A 12,517-nucleotide genomic window follows, 5' to 3' on the forward strand; every position below is an offset into this window, starting at 1 on the left:
TATGTCCTCTTTCCAATGCCACTAGTCTGATGGAATGTAGATTCTCCAAGGAAGATTTATGCACAATGTCCCAAGATGACCTGATTATATACCTTTTCACAAGAGCGAACTTGTATGAAGTGACACGTGTCACTGTTTTGACCTTCGGGTCTAAACAATATATACAGGAAACTACAGTCCTTCCTCTTTCTGTAACTTCTTACGAAATTTCAATCTTATGGTCTAAACCCTTTGGAATCGACCTGTAACGTAGCCTGCGTTTCTATATTTGTTTGCCTGCAGAAGTGCGTGTGAAACCCCTGCGTTTCTATATTTGTTTGCCTGCAGAAGTGCGTGTGAAACCCCTGCGTTTCTATATTTGTTTGCCTGCAGAAGTGCGTGTGAAACCCCTGCATTTCTATATTTGTTTGCCTGCAGAAGTGCGTGTGAAACCCCTGCGCTTCTATATTTGTTTGCCTGCAGAAGTGCGTGCGTTCCATAACACAAGCCAAACATAATTGGTGAATGACTTGTGAACAAGGTTCAACATCTTACATCGTAGGCAGCACGCAATATAAGAAGACCAAGTCTCATCGGATTGATTCAAAGTCTTTAGTTGGAATAAAGATGGCCAGCCATTCAATCAATCATACCTTACATTCAAACTACACGGCGTTGGCCACTTCGGGGCTGTAATGTGTGGGGGCCTTCAGAAGCTGAGTGGAGTGGTCTGTGTAATGGGATCGAAATGCAGACAAAAAGGAGAACAGAGAAGCTGAGTGGAGTGGTCTGTGCAATGGGATCGAAATGCAGACAAAAAGGAGAACAGAGAAGCTGAGTGGAGTGGTCTGTGTAATGGGATCGAAATGCAGACAAAAAGGAGAACAGAGAAGCTGAGTGGAGTGGTCTGTGTAATGGGATCGAAATGCAGACAAAAAGGAGAACAGAGAAGCTGAGTGGAGTGGTCTGTGTAATTTGAGGGTCCCGGGGTAGTTCTATATTTGTTTGCCTGCGTGTTTCAAAAATATGAGGTGCAGGTGCTTTTCTTAGACTTACTGCATCAGACGGATGGAAGGGTAACTCACATAGAGTAGAGAGAGCATCAGTGTACGGGCTTCATACAGCATAGCATTCACCAGCATTCCATAACACCGCTTACTGAATGAATCGGGTACCACGTATTACCCTATTGGTATGGCTGAGCTTTGCCGATACTTGGAATCAATTAGAACACACTGCAAGGATCCCCACTAGTTGCATAGCCGTAAATAATCGCTGACCAAGTTGATCCTGAAGCAACTGATCGAGTTCACCCAGTCAGAGAAACTTTGACTCTTCGGCGCAAAATGAGTTTTCATCCTCTAAACCCTTTGGAATCGACCTGTAATGTAGCCTGCGTTTCTATATTTGTTTGCCTGCAGAAGTGCGTGTGAAACCCCTGCGTTTCTATATTTGTTTGCCTGCAGAAGTGCGTGTGAAACCCCTGCGTTTCTATATTTGTTTTCCTGCAGAAGTGCGTGTGAAACCCCTGCGTTTCTATATTTGTTTGCCTGCAGAAGTGCGTGTGAAACCCCTGTGTTTCTATATTTGTTTGCCTGCAGAAGTGCGTGCGTTCCATAACACAAGCCAAACATAATTGGTGAATGACTTGTGAACAAGGTTCAACATCTTGCATCGTAGGCAGCACACAATATAAGAAGACCAAGTCTCATCGGATTGATTCAAAGTCTTTAGTTGGAATAAAGATGGCCAGCCATTCAATCAATCATACCTTACATTCAAACTACACGGCGTTGGCCACTTCGGGGCTGTAATGTGTGGGGGCCTTCAGAAGCTGAGTGGAGTGGTCTGTGTAATGGGATCGAAATGCAGACAAAAAGGAGAACAGAGAAGCTGAGTGGAGTGGTCTGTGTAATGGGATCGAAATGCAGACAAAAAGGAGAACAGAGAAGCTGAGTGGAGTGGTCTGTGTAATGGGATCGAAATGCAGACAAAAAGGAGAACAGAGAAGGTGAGTGGAGTGGTCTGTGTAATGGGATCGAAATGCAGACAAAAAGGAGAACAGAGTAGCTGAGTGGAGTGGTCTGTGTAATGGGATCGAAATGCAGACAAAAAGGAGAACAGAGAAGCTGAGTGGAGTGGTCTGTGTAATTTGAGGGTCCCGGGGTAGTTCTATATTTGTTTGCCTGCGTGTTTCAAAAATATGAGGTGCAGGTGCTTTTCTTAGACTTACTGCATCGGACGGATGGAAGGGTAAGTCACATAGAGTAGAGAGAGCATCAGTGTACGGGCTACATACAGCATAGCATTCACCAGCGTTCCATAACACCGCTTACTGAATGAATCGGGTACCACGTATTACCCTATTGGTATGGCTGAGCTTTGCCGATACTTGGAATCAGTTAGAACACACTGCAAGGATCCCCACTAGTTGCATAGGCGTAAATAATCGCTGACCAAGTTGATCCTGAAGCAACTGATCGAGTTCACCCAGTCAGAGCAACTTTGACTCTTCGGCGCAAAATGAGTTTTCATCCTCTAAACCCTTTGGAGTCGACCTGTAACGTAGCCTGCGTTTCTATATTTGTTTGCCTGCAGAAGTGCGTGTGAAACCCCTGCGTTTCTATATTTGTTTGCCTGCAGAAGTGCGTGTGAAACCCCTGCGTTTCTATATTTGTTTGCCTGTAGAAGTGCGTGTGAAACCCCTGCGTTTCTATATTTGTTTGCCTGCAGAAGTGCGTGTGAAACCCCTGCGTTTCTATATTTGTTTGCCTGCAGAAGTGCGTGCGTTCCATAACACAAGACAAACATAATTGGTGAATGACTTGTGAACAAGGTTCAACATCTTGCATCGTAGGCAGCACGCAATATAAGAAGACCAATTCTCATCGGATTGATTCAAAATCTTTAGTTGGAATAAAGATGGCCAGCCATTCAATCAATCATACCTTACATTCAAACTACACGGCGTTGGCCACTTCGGGGCTGTAATGTGTGGGGGCCTTCAGAAGCTGAGTGGAGTGGTCTGTGTAATGGGATCGAAATGCAGACAAAAAGGAGAACAGAGAAGCTGAGTGGAGTGGTCTGTGTAATGGGATCGAAATGCAGACAAAAAGGAGAACAGAGAAGCTGAGTGGAGTGGTCTGTGTAATGGGATTGAAATGCAGACAAAAAGGAGAACAGAGAAGCTGAGTGGAGTGGTCTGTGTAATGGGATCGAAATGCAGACAAAAAGGAGAACAAAGAAGCTGAGTGGAGTGGTTTGTGTAATTTGAGGGTCCCAGGGTAGTTCTATATTTGTTTGCCTGCGTGTTTCAAAAATATGAGGTGCAGGTGCTTTTCTTAGACTTACTGCATCAGACTGATGGAAGGGTAACTCACATAGAGTAGAGAGAGCATCAGTGTACGGGCTTCATACATCATAGCATTCACCAGCGTTCCATAACACCGCTTACTGAATGAATCGGGTACCACGTATTACCCTATTGGTATGGCTGAGCTTTGCCGATACTTGGAATCAATTAGAACACACTGCAAGGATCCCCACTAGTTGCATAGCCGTAAATAATCGCTGACCAAGTTGATCCTGAAGCAACTGATCGAGTTCACCCAGTCAGAGCAACTTTGACTCTTCGGCGCAAAATGAGTTTTCATCCTCTAAACCCTTTGGAATCGACCTGTAACGTAGCCTGCGTTTCTATATTTGTTTGCCTGCAGAAGTGCGTGTGAAACCCCTGCGTTTCTATATTTGTTTGCCTGCAGAAGTGCGTGTGAAACCCCTCTGTTTCTATATTTGTTTGCCTGCAGAAGTGCGTGTGAAACCCCTGCGTTTCTATATTTGTTTGCCTGCAGAAGTGCGTGTGAAACCCCTGCGTTTCTATATTTGTTTGCCTGCAGAAGTGCGTGCGTTCCATAACACAAGCCAAACATAATTGGTGAATGACTTGTGAACAAGGTTCAACATCTTGCATCGTAGGCAGCACGCAATATAAGAAGACCAAGTCTCATCGGATTGATTCAAAGTCTTTAGTTGGAATAAAGATGGCCAGCCATTCAATCAATCTTACCTTACATTCAAACTACACGGCGTTGGCCACTTCGGGGCTGTAATGTGTGGGGGCCTTCAGAAGCTGAGTGGAGTGGTCTGTGTAATGGGATCGAAATGCAGACAAAAAGGAGAACAGAGAAGCTGAGTGGAGTGGTCTGTGTAATGGGATCGAAATGCAGACAAAAAGGAGAACAGAGAAGCTGAGTGGAGTGGTCTGTGTAATGGGATCGAAATGCAGACAAAAAGGAGAACAGAGAAGCTGAGTGGAGTGGTCTGTGTAATGGGATCGAAATGCAAACAAAAAGGAGAACAGAGAAGCTGAGTGGAGTGGTCTGTGTAATTTGAGGGTCCCGGGGTAGTTCTATATTTGTTTGCCTGCGTGTTTCAAAAATATGAGGTGCAGGTGCTTTTCTTAGACTTACTGCATTGGACGGATGGAAGGGTAACTCACATAGAGTAGAGAGAGCATCAGTGTACGGGCTTCATACAGCATAGCATTCACCAGCGTTCCATAACACCGCTTACTGAATGAATCGGGTACCACGTATTACCCTATTGGTATGGCTGAGCTTTGCCAATACTTGGAATCAATTAGAACACACTGCAAGGATCCCCACTAGTTGCATAGCCGTAAATAATCGCTGACCAAGTTGATCCTGAAGCAACTGATCGAGTTCACCCAGTCAGAGCAACTTTGACTCTTCGGCGTAAAATGAGTTTTCATCCTCTAAACCCTTTGGAATCGACCTGTAATGTAGCCTGCGTTTCTATATTTGTTTGCCTGCAGAAGTGCGTGTGAAACCCCTGCGTTTCTATATTTGTTTGCCTGCAGAAGTGCGTGTGAAACCCCTGCGTTTCTATATTTGTTTGCCTGCAGAAGTGCATGCGTTCCATAGCACAAGCCAAACAAAATTGGTGAATGACTTGTGAACAAGGTTCAACATCTTGCATCGTAGGCAGCACGCAATATAAGAAGACCAAGTCTCATCGGATTGATTCAAAGTCTTTAGTTGGAATAAAGATGGCCAGCCATTCAATCAATCATACCTTACATTCAAACTACACGGCGTTGGCCACTTCGGGGCTGTAATGTGTGGGGGCCTTCAGAAGCTGAGTGGAGTGGTCTGTGTAATGGGATCGAAATGCAGACAAAAAGGAGAACAGAGAAGCTGAGTGGAGTGGTCTGTGTAATGGGATCGAAATGCAGACAAAAAGGAGAACAGAGAAGATGAGTGGAGTGGTCTGTGTAATGGGATCGAAATGCAGACAAAAAGGAGAACAGAGAAGCTGAGTGGAGTGGTCTGTGGAATTTGAGGGTCCCGGGGTAGTTCTATATTTGTTTGCCTGCGTGTTTCAAAAATATGAGGTGCAGGTGCTTTTCTTAGACTTACTGCATCGGACGGATGGAAGGGTAACTCACATAGAGTAGAGAGAGCATCAGTGTACGGGCTTCATACAGCATAGCATTCACCAGCGTTCCATAACACCGCTTACTGAATGAATCGGGTCCCATGTATTACCCTATTGGTATGGCTGAGCTTTGCCGATACTTGGAATCAATTAGAACACACTGCAAGGATCCCCACTAGTTGCATAGCCGTAAATAATCCCTGACCAAGTTGATCCTGAAGCAACTGATCGAGTTCACCCAGTCAGAGCAACTTTGACTCTTCGGCGCAAAATGAGTTTTCATCCTCTAAACCCTTTGGAATCGACCTGTAACGTAGCCTGCGTTTCTATATTTGTTTGCCTGCAGAAGTGCGTGCGTTCCATAAAACAAGCCAAACATAATTGGTGAATGACTTGTGAACAAGGTTCAACATCTTGCATCGTAGGCAGCACGCAATATAAGAAGACCAAGTCTCATCGGATTGATTCAAAGTCTTTAGTTGGAATAAAGATGGCCAGCCATTCGTTCAATCATACCTTACATTCAAACTACACGGCGTTGTCCACTTCGGGCTGTAATGTGTGGGGGCCTTCAGAAGCTGAGTGGAGTGGTCTGTGTAATGGGATCGAAATGCAGACAAAAAGGAGAACAGAGAAGCTGAGTGGAGTGGTCTGTGTAATGGGATCGAAATGCAGACAAAAAGGAGAACAGAGAAGCTGAGTGGAGTGGTCTATGTAATGGGATCGAAATGCAGACAAAAAGGAGAACAGAGAAGCTGAGTGGAGTGGTCTGTGTAATGGGATCGAAATGCAGACAAAAAGGAGAACAGAGAAGCTGAGTGGAGTGGTCTGTGTAATGGGATAGAAATGCAGACAAAAAGGAGAACATAGAAGCTGAGTGGAGTGGTCTGTGTAATTTGAGGGTCCCGGGGTAGTTCTATATTTGTTTGCCTGCGTGTTTCAAAAATATGAGGTGCAGGTGCTTTTCTTAGACTTACTGCATCGGACGGATGGAAGGGTAACTCACATAGAGTAGAGAGAGCATCAGTGTACGGGCTTCATACAGTATAGCATTCACCAGCGTTCCATAACACTGCTTACTGAATGAATCGAGTACCACGTATTACCCTATTGGTATGGCTGAGCTTTGCCGATACTTGGAATCAATTAGAACACACTGCAAGGATCCTCACTAGTTGCATAGCCGTAAATAATCGCTGACCAAGTTGATCCTGAAGAAACTGATCGAGTTCACCCAGTCAGAGCAACTTTGACTCTTCGGCGCAAAATGAGTTTTCATCCTCTAAACCCTTTGGAATCGACCTGTAACGTAGCCTGCGTTTCTATATTTGTTTGCCTGCAGAAGTGCGTGTGAAACCCCTGCGTTTCTATATTTGTTTGCCTGCAGAAGTGCGTGTGAAACCCCTGCGTTTCTATATTTGTTTGCCTGCAGAAGTGCGTGTGAAACCCCTGCGTTTCTATATTTGTTTCCCTGCAGAAGTGCGTGTGAAACCCCTGCGTTTCTATATTTGTTTGCCTGCAGAAGTGCGTGCGTTCCATAACACAAGCCAAACATAATTGGTGAATGACTTGTGAACAAGGTTCAACATCTTGCATCGTAGGCAGCACGCAATATAAGAAGACCAAGTCTCATCGGATTGATTCAAAGTCTTTAGTTGGAATAAAGATGGCCAGCCATTCAATCAATCATACCTTAGATTCAAACTACACGGCGTTGGCCACTTCGGGGCTGTAATGTGTGGGGGCCTTCAGAAGGTGAGTGGAGTGGTCTGTGTAATGGGATCGAAATGCAGACAAAAAGGAGAACAGAGAAGCTGAGTGGAGTGGTCTGTGTAATGGGATCGAAATGCAGACAAAAAGGAGAACAAAGAAGCTGAGTGGAGTGGTCTGTGTAATGGGATCGAAATGCAGACAAAAAGGAGAACAGAGAAGCTGAGTGGAGTGGTCTGTGTAATTTGAGGGTCCCGGGGTAGTTCTATATTTGTTTGTCTGCGTGTTTCAAAAATATGAGGTGCAGGTGCTTTTCTTAGACTTACTGCATCGGACGGATGGAAGGGTAACTCACATAGAGTAGAGAGAGCATCAGTGTACGGGCTTCATACAGCATAGCATTCACCAGCGTTCCATAACACCGCTTACTGAATGAAACGGGTACAACGTATTACCCTATTGGTATGGCTGAGCTTTGCCGATGCTTGGAATCAATTAGAACACACTGCAAGGATCCCTACTAGTTGCATAGCCATAAATAATCGCTGACCAAGTTGATCCTGAAGCAACTGATCGAGTTCACCCAGTCAGAGCAACTTTGACTCTTCGGCGCAAAATGAGTTTTCATCCTCTAAACCCTTTGGAATCGACCTGTAACGTAGCCTGCGTTTATATATTTGTTTGCCTGCAGAAGTGCGTGTGAAACCCCTGCGTTTCTATATTTGTTTGCTTGCAGAAGTGCGTGTGAAACCCCTGCGTTTCTATATTTGTTTGCCTGCAGAAGTGCGTGCGTTCCATAACACAAGCCAAACATAATTGGTGAATGACTTGTGAACAAGGTTCAACATCTTGCATCGTAGGCAGCACGCAATATAAGAAGACCAAGTCTCATCGGATTGATTCAAAGTCTTTAGTTGGAATAAAGATGGCCAGCCATTCAATCAATCATACCTTACATTCAAACTACACGGCGTTGGCCACTTCGGGGCTGTAATGTGTGGGGGCCTTCAGAAGCTGAGTGGAGTGGTCTGTGTAATGGGATCGAAATGCAGACAAAAAGGAGAACAGAGAAGCTGAGTGGAGTGGTCTGTGTAATGGGATCGAAATGCAGACAAAAAGGAGAACAAAGAAGCTGAGTGGAGTGGTCTGTGTAATGGGATCGAAATGCAGACAAAAAGGAGAACAAAGAAGCTGAGTGGAGTGGTCTGTGTAATGGGATCGAAATGCAGACAAAAAGGAGAACAGAGAAGCTGAGTGGAGTGGTCTGTGTAATTTGAGGGTCCCGGGGTAGTTCTATATTTGTTTGCCTGCGTGTTTCAAAAATATGAGGTGCAGGTGCTTTTCTTAGACTTACTGCATCGGACGGATGTAAGGGTAACTCACATAGAGTAGAGAGAGCATCAGTGTACGGGCTTCATACAGCATAGCATTCACCAGCGTTCCATAACACCGCTTACTGAATGAATCGGGTACCACGTATTACCCTATTGGTATGGCTGAGCTTTGCCGATACTTGGAATCAATTAGAACACACTGCAAGGATCCCCACTAGTTGCATAGCCGTAAATAATCGCTGACCAAGTTGATCCTGAAGCAACTGATCGAGTTCACCCAGTCAGAGCAACTTTGACTCTTCGGCGCAAAATGAGTTTTCATCCTCTAAACCCTTTGGAATCGACCTGTAACGTAGCCTGCGTTTCTATATTTGTTTTCCTGCAGAAGTGCGTGTGAAACCCCTGCGTTTCTATATTTGTTTGCCTGCAGAAGTGCGTGTGAAACCCCTGCGTTTCTATATTTGTTTGCCTGCAGAAGTGCGTGCGAAACCCTTGCGTTTCTATATTTGTTTGCCTGCAGAAGTGCGTGCGTTCCATAACACAAGCCAAACATAATTGGTGAATGACTTGTGAACAAGGTTCAACATCTTGCATCGTAGGCAGCACGCAATATAAGAAGACCAAGTCTCATCGGATTGATTCAAAGTCTTTATTTGAAATAAAGATGGCCAGCCATTCAATCAATCGTACCTTACATTCAAACTACACGGCGTTGGCCCCTTCGGGGCTGTAATGTGTGGGGGCCTTCAGAAGCTGAGTGGAGTGGTCTGTGTAATGGGATCGAAATGCAGACAAAAAGGAGAACAGAGAAGCTGAGTGGAGTGGTCTGTGTAATGGGATCGAAATGCAGACAAAAAGGAGAACAGAGAAGCTGAGTGGAGTGGTCTGTGTAATGGGATCGAAATGCAGACAAAAAGGAGAACGTAGAAGCTGAGTGGAGTGGTCTGTGTAATGGGATCGAAATGCAGACAAAAAGGAGAACAGAGAAGTTGAGTGGAGTGGTCTGTGTAATTTGAGGGTCCCGGGGTAGTTCTATATCTGTTTGCCTGCGTGTTTCAAAAATATGAGGTGCAGGTGCTTTTCTTAGACTTACTGCATCGGACGGATGGAAGGGTAACTCACATAGAGTAGAGAGAGCATCAGTGTACGGGCTTCATATAGCATAGCTTTCACCAGCGTTCCATAACACCACTTACTGAATGAATCGGGTACCACGTATTACCCTATTGGTATGGCTGAGCTTTGCCGATACTTGGAATCAATTAGAACACACTGCAAGGATCCCCACTAGTTGCATAGCCGTAAATAATCGCTGACCAAGTTGATCCTGAAGCAACTGATCGAGTTCACCCTGTCAGAGAAACATTGACTCTTCGGCGCAAAATGAGTTTTCATCCTCTAAACCCTTTGGAATCGACCTGTAACGTAGCCTGCGTTTCTATATTTGTTTGCCTGCAGAAGTGCGTGTGAAACCCCTGCGTTTCTATATATGTTTGCCTGCAGAAGTGCGTGTGAAACCCCTGCGTTTCTATATTTGTTTGCCTGCAGAAGTGCGTGCGTTCCATAACACAAGCCAAACATAATTGGTGAATGACTTGTGAACAAGGTTCAACATCTTGCATCGTAGGCAGCACGCAATATAAGAAGACCAAGTCTCATCGGATTGATTCAAAGTCTTTAGTTGGAATAAAGACGGCCAGCCATTCAATACATCATACCTTACATTGAAACTACACGGCGTTGGCCACTTCGGGGCTGTAATGTGTGGGGGCCTTCAGAAGCTGAGTGGAGTGGTCTGTGTAATGGGATCGAAATGCAGACAAAAAGGAGAACAGAGAAGCTGAGTGGAGTGGTCTGTGTAATGGGATCGAAATGCAGACAAAAAGGAGAACAGAGAAGCTGAGTGGAGTGGTCTGTGTAATGGGATCAAAATGCAGACAAAAAGGAGAACAGAGAAGCTGAGTGGAGTGGTCTGTGTAATGGGATCGAAATGCAGACAAAAAGGAGAACAGAGAAGCTGAGTGGAGTGGTCTGTGTAATTTGAGGGTCCCGGGGTAGTTCTATATTTGTTTGCCTGCGTCTTTCAAAAATATGAGGTGCAGGTGCTTTTCTTAGACTTACTGCATCGGACGGATGGAAGTGTAACTCACATAGAGTAGAGAGAGCATCAGTGTATGGGCTTCATACAACATAGCATTCACCAGCGTTCCATAACACCGCTTACTGAATGAATCGGGTACCACGTATTACCCTATTGGTATGGCTGAGCTTTGCCGATACTTGGAATCAATTAGAACACACTGCAAGGATCCCCACTAGTTGCATAACCGTAAATAATCGCTGACCAAGTTGATCCTGAAGCAACTGATCGAGTTCACCCAGTCAGAGCAACTTTGACTCTTCGGCGCAAAATGAGTTTTCATCCTCTAAACCCTTTGGAATCGACCTGTAACGTAGCCTGCGTTTCTATATTTGTTTGCCTGCAGAAGTGCGTGTGAAACCCCTGCGTTTCTATATTTGTTTGCCTGCAGAAGTGCGTGTGAAACCCCTGCGTTTCTATATTTGTTTGCCTGCAGAAGTGCGTGTGAAACCCCTGCGTTTCTATATTTGTTTGCCTGCAGAAGTGCGTGTGAAACCCCTACGTTTCTATATTTGTTTGCCTGCAGAAGTGCGTGCGTTCCATAACACAAGCCAAACATAATTGGTGAATGACTTGTGAACAAGGTTCAACATCTTGCATCGTAGGCAGCACGCAATATAAGAAGACCAAGTCTCATCGGATTGATTCAAAGTCTTTAGTTGGAATAAAGATGGCCAGCCATTCAATCAATCATACCTTACATTCAAACTACACGGCGTTGGCCACTTCGGGGCTGTAATGTGTGGGGGCCTTCAGAAGCTGAGTGGAGTGGTCTTTGTAATGGGATCGAAATGCAGACAAAAAGGAGAACAGAGAAGCTGAGTGGAGTGGTCTGTGTAATGGGATCGAAATGCAGACAAAAAGGAGAACAGAGAAGCTGAGTGGAGTGGTCTGTGTAATGGGATCGAAATGCAGAGAAAAAGGAGAACGGAGAAGTTGAGTGGAGTGGTCTGTGTAATGGGATCGAAATGCAGACAAAAAGGAGAACAGAGAAGCTGAGTGGAGTGGTCTGTGTAATTTGAGGGTCCTGGGGTAGTTCTATATTTGTTTGCCTGCGTGTTTCAAAAATATGAGGTGCAGGTGCTTTTCTGTGACTTACTGCATCAGACAGATGGAAGGGTAACTCACATAGAGTAGAGAGAGCATCAGTGTACGGGCATCATACAGCATAGCATTCACCAGCGTTCCATAACACCGCTTACTGAATGAATCGGGTACCACGTATTACCCTATTGGTATGGCTGAGCTTTGCCGATACTTGAAATCAATTAGAACACACTGCAAGGATCCCCACTAGTTGCATAGCCGTAAATAATCGCTGAACACGTTGATCCTGAAGCAACTGATCGAGTTCACCCAGTCAGAGCAACTTTGACTCTTTGGCGCAAAATGAGTTTTCATCCTCTAAACCCTTTGGAATCGACCTGTAACGTAGCCTGCAGAAGTGCGTGTGAAACCCCTGCGTTTCTATATTTGTTTGCCTGCAGAAGTGCGTGTGAAACCCCTGCGTTTCTATATTTGTTTGCCTGCAGAAGTGCGTGTGAAACCCCTTCGTTTCTATATTTGTTTGCCTGTAGAAGTGCGTGTGAAACCCCTGCGTTTCTATATTTGTTTGCCTGCAGAAGTGCGTGCGTTCCATAACACAAGCCAAACATAATTGGTGAATGACTTGTGAACAAGGTTCAACATCTTGCATCGTAGGCAGCACGCAATATAAGAAGACCAAGTCTCATCGGATTGATTCAAAGTCTTTAGTTGGAATAAAGATGGCTAGCCATTGAATCAATCATACCTTACATTCAAACTACACGGCGTTGGCCACTTCGGGGCTGTAATGTGTGGGGGCCTTCAGAAGCTGAGTGGAGTGGTCTATGTAATGGGATCGAAATGCAGACAA

The sequence above is a fragment of the Pinus tabuliformis genome, chromosome Q (assembly GCF_031772625.1).
Source record: "Pinus tabuliformis cultivar Carrire ecotype Pingquan chromosome Q, CPIR1, whole genome shotgun sequence".
Taxonomy (NCBI): domain Eukaryota; kingdom Viridiplantae; phylum Streptophyta; class Pinopsida; order Pinales; family Pinaceae; genus Pinus; species Pinus tabuliformis.